The sequence below is a fragment of the Trichechus manatus genome, unplaced genomic scaffold (genome assembly GCF_000243295.1).
Source record: "Trichechus manatus latirostris isolate Lorelei unplaced genomic scaffold, TriManLat1.0 scaffold00170, whole genome shotgun sequence".
Lineage (NCBI taxonomy): Eukaryota > Metazoa > Chordata > Mammalia > Sirenia > Trichechidae > Trichechus > Trichechus manatus.
Genome location: NW_004444106.1, coordinates 5051834 through 5062575, shown reverse-complemented (window position 1 = coordinate 5062575; position 10742 = coordinate 5051834).

Here is a 10742-nt window from a genome sequence, read left to right as displayed (position 1 = left end):
CACCTGGAGTAAAGGAGAACGAAGAACACCAAAGACACAAGGAAAGTAGTAGCTTAAGAGACAGAAAGGGCCACATAAACCAGAGACTTCATCAGCCTGAGACCAGAAGAACTAGATGGTGCCTGGCTACCGCTAATGACTGCCCTGACAGGGAACACAACAGAGAGTACCAGATGGAGCAGGAGAAAGGTGAGGTGCAGAACTCAAATTCTAGTAAGAAGACCAGACTTAATGGTCTGACTGAGACTGGAGAAACCCCAGAAAGCATGGCCCCTGGATTCTCTATCAGCCCAGAACTAAAACGATTTCCGAGGCCAACTCTTCAGACAGGGATTGGACTGCACTGTGGGACATAAAGTGAAACTTGTGAGGAGTGTGCCTCTTAGCTCAAGCAGATACAAGAGGCTAAATGGGCAGCTTCTGTCCAGAGGTGAGATGGGAAGGCAGAGAGGGTTAGGAGCTGGTTGAATGGACATGGGGAATCAGGGGTGGAAAGGAAGAGTGTGCTGTCACAGTATGGGGAGAGCAATTAGAGTCACATAACAATGTATGTATAAATTTTTGTATAGGAAAAATTTAAAAAATGACCCATAGTCATGGCCGTCCTCTATTTCTCACCATGCTTTATTTTTTATAGTATTTAAGGATATCTGAAATTATCATATTCATTTGTTTAACGATATACTGGGGAGGCAGCAGTGAAACACAGTAGTTAAGAGCATGGGAAGTGGTTTAAACGAACATTTTCTGGATGTGTAACCCGTGCCTCAGTTTCCTCATCTGTAAAATGGGGATAGTAGTAGTACCAGTATCATAGGGTTGTCATGAGGATCAGAGGAGACGATGCCCAGCACAACATATGGGCAAAAGAAATGTTAGCTGCTATTGTTATGGTAATGGCTATTATTATTGTTACTATTATGATTACTATCTATACTATGGCTTAAAATAGTAGCCTAGCACATCGAAGGTGCTGAATGAACTGGAAAGTAAATCCTCGCCAGATGTGTGGGAAGCACACTCTAACCAGCAGTCTTGTGGTTCCAACCAGCAACCATTTTAGGAGTGATAAAGAATGCCATGTGGAACAAATAGTAGGAAGAGCACTAGACAGAGAGTCAAGAGAGCTGGGTCCTCGTCCCAATGTTGCCACCATTTTACTACGTGAATTTTAGAGAGCCATTTTCCTCTACTGAACTTCAGGTTCCTCAAACAAAATGATAGGGTTGAACCCTGGTCCCTCCAACTTCCCTCAACCGTTGTTCCTAACAGTCCAAAGTGAGTTGTTTCTTGAGCTGCCGTGGAGTTTCCCTGAGTAAAACCTTTTCTGTTTAAACATTGGAACAGTTCCTCTTCCCCCACCCAGACACAAAGTTCTAGCCCTGGAGACTAGAGCTTCTTCCTACCCATGCCCCTGTCTCCCCTTCTGCCTCATCCCATTTACTATATGAGCCTTGGGAAAGGGGAGCTGGGCTCAGGCAGGGTCATGTTGAGTCTTCATATCTGGGGGTGTGGGGGTTAAGGCACGACACAGGTCTGCGCAGGAATTAAGGCCTTGGACTTGGAGTTATGCCCAGACACACAGCCGAGGTGTGCTGTGTGTATAGCTGTGCGTACACAGATGCACTTGTGGGTTTTCTCTGTCTGTATTTTAACTTGTTCCCATTTTCCTCTCAGGTATGGCAAGACTGAGATTAATGAGAGGGAACGAATGTAGGATTTTAGGACTAGCATTTTCTACCTGGTTGGCATCTGTTATGGATTGAATGGTGTCCCCCAAAAATGTGTGCTGTAAATCCTAACCCCTATACCTATGGAAGGAGTCCTGGTGGAGCAGTGGTTAAGAGCTTGGCTGCTAACCAAAAGGTTGGCCGTTCAAATCCACCAGGTGCTCCTTGGAAACCCTATGAGGCAGCTCTACTCTGTCCTATAGGGTCGCTATGAGTTGGAATTGGCTCAACGGCAACGGGTTTGTTTGTTTGTTTTAATACCTATGGAAATAATCCCATTTGGGAATAGGATTTTCTTTATTATGTTAGTGAAGCCATATCAGTGTAGGGTTATGTCTTAAACCAATCACTTTTGAGATATGAAAGGGGCAAACCAGGCACAGAAGCAAGGAAGCTCAAATGGGGAAAAGACAGATGCCATGTGGCGATCTCCAAGGAACACTGAGAAGAACGTTGGAGAAAATGAAACAAGGATTTTCCCCCAGAGCAGACAGAACCTTCTCTTAGAGCCAGTGCCCTGAGTTCAGTCTTCTAGCCTCCTCAATTGTAAGCAAATAAATTTATATTTGTGAAATCCACCCACTTGTGGTATTTCTGTTATAGCAGCACTAGCTGACTAAGACAGCATCTGAGGGAAGTAGTCACAGTAGCCTGTCAAATGAGGTGTTAGTCTCTAGGACTGTTTCTGGGAGCCCAGGAAGCTGAGCTAGCCTCTTTTGTCTGTACCTCTCTCTCCAAAGTATCTCCATGGTTTACCAGGGCTTGGGGACATAGAGAGGTGGGGATGGAGGGGCTAGCTGTGGGGAGCACCTGTGCGACTTAGAGGCTGGAGTTTTTCCAAGGGGCTAGGAAGGCCACAAGTCTGGGAGCAGGCATTTCTGGTGGCCTCATGCTGGGTCCTTTGTCCTCTGGCTGCCTACCAGAGCTGCCTGTCTTCTCCTTGCCGGAGCCTGGGATGCTGTGCTCACCTGCCCCACAGCTGTCTGCCCACTTAATTGGGCATGCTGGGGTCTGTCTCCCTGCTGAAGCTGAGGCATGGTGTCTGCCTGTCTCTCTTTCTCCCCAGTGCCTCCTGGGGTGAGTTGCTGCAGGACAGGTTTTGGAAGACAGGGCTTGGTCTTTTGTGTTGAAGGATGAGTCTGTGTACCGGCCCAACTGGGGTGGGGCAGGACTGGCTTTGCCCAAATCTGGGACAGATGAGGATGTAAAAAGGCTGGCGTCTAGGGGTGCGGGGGGTGGGTGGGCGGTGAGTAGGAGGGGGGGGGACTGCACCATCCTTCTCTTGCTGTCTCTTCCCCTAAGTTTAAGAGCCAGTTGTTTTTCCTCGACTCTTTATATGCTTTGCCTATTTTTCTACTGGGTTGTGAGTCTTTTCTAGAGACTCATAGAGCTTAAGAGCCTGCATTCTGGAGCCAGACTGCCAGAGGTTTTAAATCCTGGCTCTGTCACTTATTAGCTATATAGAGATGATGTAGAATTGTTGTGAAGATTTGATAAATGAACGCATGGAAGGCACTTAGAACAGTGCCTCGCACATATTATATGCTATATATATGTTCACTTTTACTATAATTTCTTATTGATGTCTAGAAGCTCTTTATATTTCAGGGAAATAAGCCAATAAAAACCCTATGATCTACAACTGCTCATAGAGATGATCCAGGTGTACAGGACTGATCAGCATTTCATTCCGTTGTGCACCGGGCCGCTACGAGTTGGGGTCTGACTCGATGGCAGATGACATCTATGGTATGAGTCACAAATATTTAACTGAGTCCTCTTCGTTTTTTTACCTTTTTACCTTTTTACTTTGAAATAATTTTGGATTCACATGTGGTTGTCCGAAACAACACAGAGATACTGTGTACCCTTCATCTGGTTTCCTCCAGTGGTAACATCTTGCATAACTATAGTACAATATCACAGCCAGGAAACTGATATTGATAAAATCCACAGAACTTATTCAGATTTCACCAGTTCTCCATGCACTTATTTCTGTGTGTGTGTACATATTTAGTTTTATGCATTTTTATTCTCAGAAATAGATTTATGTGACCAGCACCACTGTCAAGGTACAGAATAGTTCCATCACAAAGATATCTCGTGTTACCCTTTTATAGCCACAGCCGTCTTCCTCTTCCCAACTCCCTAACCTCTGGCAACTACGGATCTAGTCTCTCTAATCTTGCATTTTAAGAATGTTATGTAAATACAATCATACAGTGTGTAACCTTTTGGGGTTGGTTGTTTTCATCCAGCACAATCCGCTTGAGATTTGTCCAAGCTGTTGCGTATGTCAATATTTTGTTCTTTTTTGTTGCTGAGTAGTACTCCATGGTATGGATGTACCAGAGTTTAACCATTCACCAGTTGAAGGACACTTGGGCTGTTTCCCGTTTTTGGCTGTTGCAAATAATGCTCCTATGAACATTTGTGTACAGATCTTTGTGTGAACATACATTTTCATTTCCCTGGGATAAATGCTCAAGAGTACAATTGCTGGGCCGTATGGTAAGCACATGCTTACTTTTGTAATAAATTGTCGTTCTCTTTTCCAGAGTGGCTGTACCAGTTTACATTCCCACCAGTAACACCTAAGTTGTCCAGTTACTTCACATCCTCACCAGCATTTGGTTTTATCACTATTTTCAAACTTTAAGCCATTCTAATAGGTGCTTAGTGTTATCTCATTGGGGCTTTAATTTGCATTTCCCTAATGGCTAATGATGTTGACCAGGTTTTCATGTGATTACTTGCCATTTGTATATCTTCTTTAGTGATATGAAATTTCTGTTCGTGTGTGTGTGTGTGTGTGTGTGTGTGTGTATGTTTTCACTGTTGAGTTATGAGAGTTCCTTATATATTCTAGCAGGGGCTGATTGATTACCCAATAAGCAAGGTATGCATAGGCTTAATTGTGCTTACCTACTAATCTGTAGTGCACATCAAAGATTAGGTGAAACCCATGTGAAATTGTGTACTATAGATTAGTAAGTAAACACAGTTAAGCCTGTGGTGTCTTGCTTACTGTAAGCTGGTACATACTGTGTTTAGTGGTTAATCCGCCCCAACTAGATACAAATCCTTTGTTGGATATGTGGGTTGCAAATATATTCTCCCAGTCTGTAACTATCTTTTCATTCCCTTAACAAGGTCTTTCAGAGAGCAAAAGTTTTTAATTTTGACGAGGTTCAACTTATGTATTTATGTATTGTGCTTTTGGTGCTGAATCTAAGAACTTCCCTAGCCCTAAGGCCTGAAGATTTTCTTCTATATTTTTTTCTAAAAGTTTTGGAGTTTTACAATTGACATTTAAGTCCACAATTGATTTTGGTTTTTTTTTTTTTTTGCATTTTTTAGAATTGTGCTTTAGATGAAAGTTTACAGCTCTATTTCTCATTCAAAAATTTATACACATTGTTTTGTGACATTGGTTGCAATCCCCACAATGTGACAGCACCCTCCCCCTTTCTACCCTGGGTTCCCTGTGTCCATTTGTCCCATTCCTGTCCCTTCCTGCCTTCTCATCTTGCTTTTGGACAGGAGCTGCCCATTTGGTCTTCTCTACCTGATTGAACTAAGAAGCACGTTCCTCGCATGTATTATTTTTTTGTTTTATAGTCCCGTCTAATCTTTGCCTGAAGGGTGGGCTTCAGAAATGGTTTCAGTTCTGGGTTAACAGAGCATCCAGGGACCATAGTTTCAGGAGCTCAGTGTATTTTGAATTAATTTTTGTATAAGGTGTGAGGTTTAGGGCAAAGTTCATTTTTTTCTGTTATCGATGTCTAATTGCTCCAGTACTATTTGTTGAAAAGGCCCTCCGTTGAATTCCTTTTGCATCTTTGTCAAAAATTGTCCGTGTTGATGTGGGTCTATTTCTGGGTTCTCTGTTTTCTTCCATTGATCTATATGTCTATCCCTTCTCTAATACCACACTGTCTTGATTACTATATATATACATACACACACATATACATATATAAACCATTGCTGCCGAGTGGATTTGAACTGCCGATCTTTTGGTTAGCAACTGTAGCTCTTAACCACGGTGCCACCAGGGCTCCGTAGCTATATAGTAAGCCTTAATTAACATTGAGTAGAGTGATTCTGGAGCCCTAGTGGCACAGTGGTTAAGTGTTCGGCTGCTAACCACAAGGTTGGCAGTTTGAATCCACCAGCCACTCCGTGGAAACCCTATGGGGCAGTTCTCCTCTGTCCCATAGGGTCGCTATGAGTCAGAATTGACTTGACAGCAATGGTTGTTTTTTGTTTTTTTTTTTAACTGAGTTTTTTAAAATTGTGCTTTAAGTGAAAACTTACAATTCAAGTTAGTTTCTCATACAAAAATTTATACGCACATTGTTATGTGACCCTAGTTGCTCTCCCTATACTGTGACAGCACACTCCTCCTTTCCACCCCAGATTTCCCGTGTCCATTCAACCAGCTCCTGTCCCTTTCTGCTTTCTCATCTCGCCTCCAGACAGGAGCTGCCCATTTAGTCTCATGTATCTACTTGAGCTAAGAAGCACACTCTTCGAGAGTATTATTTTATGTCTTATAGTCCGGTCTAATCTTTGTCTGAAGATTTGGCCTCGGGAATAGTTTTAGTTTTGAGCTAACAGAGAGTCCGGGGTCCATGTCTTCCGGAATCCCTCCAGTCTCAGTCAAACCACTAAGTCAGGTCGTTTTACTGGAATTTGAGTTCTGCACCCCACTTTTCTCCTGCTCCATCACGGACTATCTGTTGTGTTCCCTGTCAAGGTGGTCATTGGTGGTAGCCAGGCACCATCTGGTTCTTCTGCTCTCAGGCTGATGCAGTCTCTGGTTTATGTGGCCCTTTCTGTCTCTTGGGCTAATATTTTCCTTGCGTCTTTGGTGCTCTTCATTCTCCTTTGCCAGGCACCAGTTGGGACCAACTAATGCATCTTAGATGGCCGCTTGCAAGCTTTTAAGACCGCAGACACCACTCACCAAAGTAGGATGCAGAACATTTTCTTAATAAACTTTATTATGCCAGTTGACCTAGATGTCCCCTGAAACCATGGTCCCCAGACCCCTGCCCCTGCTACTCTGTCCCTCAAAGTGTTTGATTGTATTCAGGAACCTTCTTAGCTTTGGTTTAGTCCAGTTGTGCTGACTTCCCCTGTATTATGTGCTGTTCTTCACTTCACCTAAGATAATTCTTGTGTACCATCTAGTTAGTGTATACGCCTCTCCCTCCCTCCCCACCCTTGAAACCATCAAAGAATGTTTTCTTCTGTGTTTAAACCTTTTCTTGAGTTCTTATAATAGTGGTCTTATACAGTATTTGTCCTTTAGCTACTGACTAATTTCACTCAGCATAATCCATGGATTCATCCATGTTATGAGATGTTTCACAGATTCATCGTTGTTCTTTATTGTTGCGTAGTATCCTGTTGTATGAATATACCATAATTTGTTTATCCAGTCATCTGTTGATGGGCACCTAGCTTGTTTCCATCTTTTTGCTATTGTGAACAGTGCTGCAGTGAACATGGGTGTGGATATATCTATTCATGTGAAAGCTCTTATTTCTCTAGGATATATTCCAAGGAGTGGGATTGCTGGATCGTATGGCATTTCTTTCTTTTTTTTTTTTTTTTTTAAATTGTTGTGCCTTAAGTGAAAGTTTACAATTGAAGTTAGTGTCTCATACAAAAACTTATACATACATTGTTATGTGACCCTAGTTCCTCTCCCTATACTGTGACAACACACTCCTCCTTTCCACCCTGGATTTCCCATGTCCATTCAACTAGCTCCTGACCCTCTCTGCCTTCTCATCTTGCCTCTGGACAGAAGCTACCCATTTAGTCTCATGTATCAGCTTGAGCTAAGAAGCATGCTCTTCACGAGTATCAAGCAATGGGTTTTTAATGGGTTTAGAGTGATTCCTCTCACTTTATTCTTCTTTTCAAAGAATATGTTTTAACTGTTATTTTGTTATTTTTTTTTAACATGCAGCTATTCTTTTTAAAACAGTTTTTGAGATTAGAGAGATCTTTTCAGTGTAACTTCTCAGAGCATCCTTTAACACTTGAGATGGAATCCAGACTCACCTCAGCTCTGGGCTGTGGTCCCGGCCTGCCTGCAGAGCCTCATCTCTCCAGGTTTCCCCTCACTGTCACTGCTACTGCACTTGACTAATTTCAGTTTGTTTTCTCTCCCCTCTGTGCCTTGGCAAATGCTGATTCTTCCATTTTGAAAGTTGTCCCCCCACTACATTCCTCACCTGGCTTGCTCTCATTCCTTCTTCAGATCTACTCTCCAACTCCTCAGGGAGGCCTTCCCTAAATCCCCTCCCACCCTCTGCCCCTGGACGGCAGCATCGCCGTGTGGTGCCTGGCATGCAGTAGTGCTCAATGAATGTTTGGGATACGGAAGGATGACTCAAGGATATTTACTGCTTTGTCCTGCCCTCCTCACCTAAAGAGTTCAGCATGGGCTTCAGGGGTGCAATTCACTCTCTTTGAGCCCCTGCCTCTCATTTCTGCACTTTCCCAAGAGGAACTTTAAGATCCAGGACCCAACAGGAAGGTGCACTAAGCTGGGGTCTGGGAAGAATAGGCAGAGGGGAATGAGTGCTGTCAGGAGGAACTGCTGACACCTACCTCAGGCCCATACCACAGAGGTGGGGGGTAGGGGCGGACAAGGGAGAATCCCGGGTCAGAGGTCACAGGTGGGGAGAGGCATGAAAGGAGGAGCCTGGGCTCACCTCCCTTTTCCTCATCCCTGCTAGCCCACCCAGATTTGTTCTTTTCCTCACTACACTGTCTTTCACCTGAGCACCTCATTGGGATTTGCTGCTCAGTTCTCCACCTGGTCCAAAGCTGTGGCCTGATGCAGCCTTTAGTGTGGTCCCTGCTCCCCAAGGATATGTATCCACCCGCGACCTGTCTGCACAAAACCTCTGGGCAGCACCGACAAGCCACCAGCCCCTGTACGGCATAGCCTTCCTTTTCTCCCCACAGGACTTGCCGACCTGCTTCCATCCTGCTCCACCTACGGTGCCTGAGTGCCCTTCCTTTCTCCTGGTTTCTGATTCTCTATCCAGGAAACTCTTTCTGGCACCAATCAGAGAGAAGTCAGAGGGCCTTCCATTTCCAAACTGTTCCTCCTGAAGATGGAAGGAACCGGGGGTCAGGACCACACGAGGAGTTGGCTTCCCTGTCACTTCCCCGTGAGCAATCTGGGCAGAGAAACTGGCTCCCAGAAAAGTCCTCTGCACCCTAGGCAGTGGGGGAAGAGGGACTTCAAAGCCCTGTCCTAAACCTTCTCAGGCTTCAGGGGAAATTTAGTCCACTTCTAGAGACAAGTCCCTGTTGTTGATGTGTGCCGTCGAGTTGAATCTGACTCATAGCTACCTTATAGGACGGGGAACAGCCCATAGGGTGTCCTAGGCTGCAATCTTTACAGGAGCAGATCTCCAGGTCATTCTCCCTTGAGAGACTGGTGGGTTCAAACTGCCAACCTTTCAGTTAACATCCAAGTGCTGATAAGCCCCTAGGAGGTGATAATTAGTGCACAGGAGGTGAAGCCGGCTCAGTCTTGTGGGTCAGAAAGATTTGGGTTCAAATCCTGCGCTTCCTGGCTGTATGACCTTGAGCAACTGAGTTAATCTGTCTAGATCTCACTTTCCTTATCTGGAAAATAAGCTAAATATTTATTCCACATAGTTATATGATGTGAAGTGCCTTGCACAGGGCCTGGTACCTAATGAATTGGCACACAGATGAATAGTTCTTCTTCTAAAATGTATTACGTTGAAGAAAATGGCCTCCCTTGTTTAAATTTAACTCAGCCCCTTACAGAAACTAAACACTCGATAAAGACAGTTCTGGGAAAAGCTTAAAGAATTAGATAAGCAGTAGCTAGCCTATAGAATGCAGAAGACGTGCAAACTTAATAAACCAATCCGAGCTGCCTCCCGCCAATTAAATGAATGCAAACCAATCATTTTAAATGCCTCTTTTGGGAAATCCACTAACAATTCGTACTGTATGAGCTAATCAAGATTGTAATGTGACAAGCTCATCTCTTCAGAGGGGTATGCCCTATTTGAGAAATTTTTTCCACCCAATGAAACCTTTTAACTCTAATTGATTTGTTGATCAGATTTTTTTCTTTTGGCAGTTCTTAAAGAAGTAGTTCTCAAAGTGGGTTCCCTAGATCAGCAGCATCAGTATCACGTCTCTCACCCAAACTGGTAGCAATGCAAACTCTTAGGCCCCACCCTAGACCTACTGAATCAGAAACTCTGGGGGAGTGGGGCCCAGAAATCTGTTTTCAGAAGCCCACTGATGTTTGAGAACCACGGCCACACTGAGTGGGAGCGTGGACTGTCATGGTTCCAGAACCTAGTGGCACATCAGAATCACCTGGGAGCTTGTTAAAGATACAGATTTGGCCTTGAAGCCAGAGACTGACTCTGCATGTCTGAGGTGGGGCCTGGGAGTCTATATTCAACAGGAGATAAGTTTGATGGGGAGTCCTTGCACCAGAGGCTTCACTGGGGTAAGGTCTGGGGGTGCACAGAACTGGCTCCGACTGGGTGGGGGAGGGGTTACAAAACTAGAGAGAAGAGATGGGGCCTCTAATACCACGGAGGAATTTGGACTTTACCCTGAGGTCACTGAGGAAGGGAGCTGTTTTAGTTATCTAGTGCTGCTATAACAGAAATACCACAAATAGGTGGCTTTAACGAACAGAAATTTATTTTCTCACAGTTTAGGAGGCTAGGAGTCAGAATCCAGGGCACTGGCTCTAGGGGAAGGCTCTCTGTCAGCTCTGAGGAAAGGTCCTTGTCTCTTTTCAGCTTCTGTTCCTTCTTGGTTCCTTGGCGATCTGCATGTGGCATGGCGTCCATCTTCCTCCATCTGTGCTTCCTTCTCTGTGCCTAATCTGCTGTTTTTATACCTCAAAGGTGATTGGCTTAAAACACACTCTACACTGATAAGGTCTCATTGGTCTCATTAACGTAACAAGGAAAG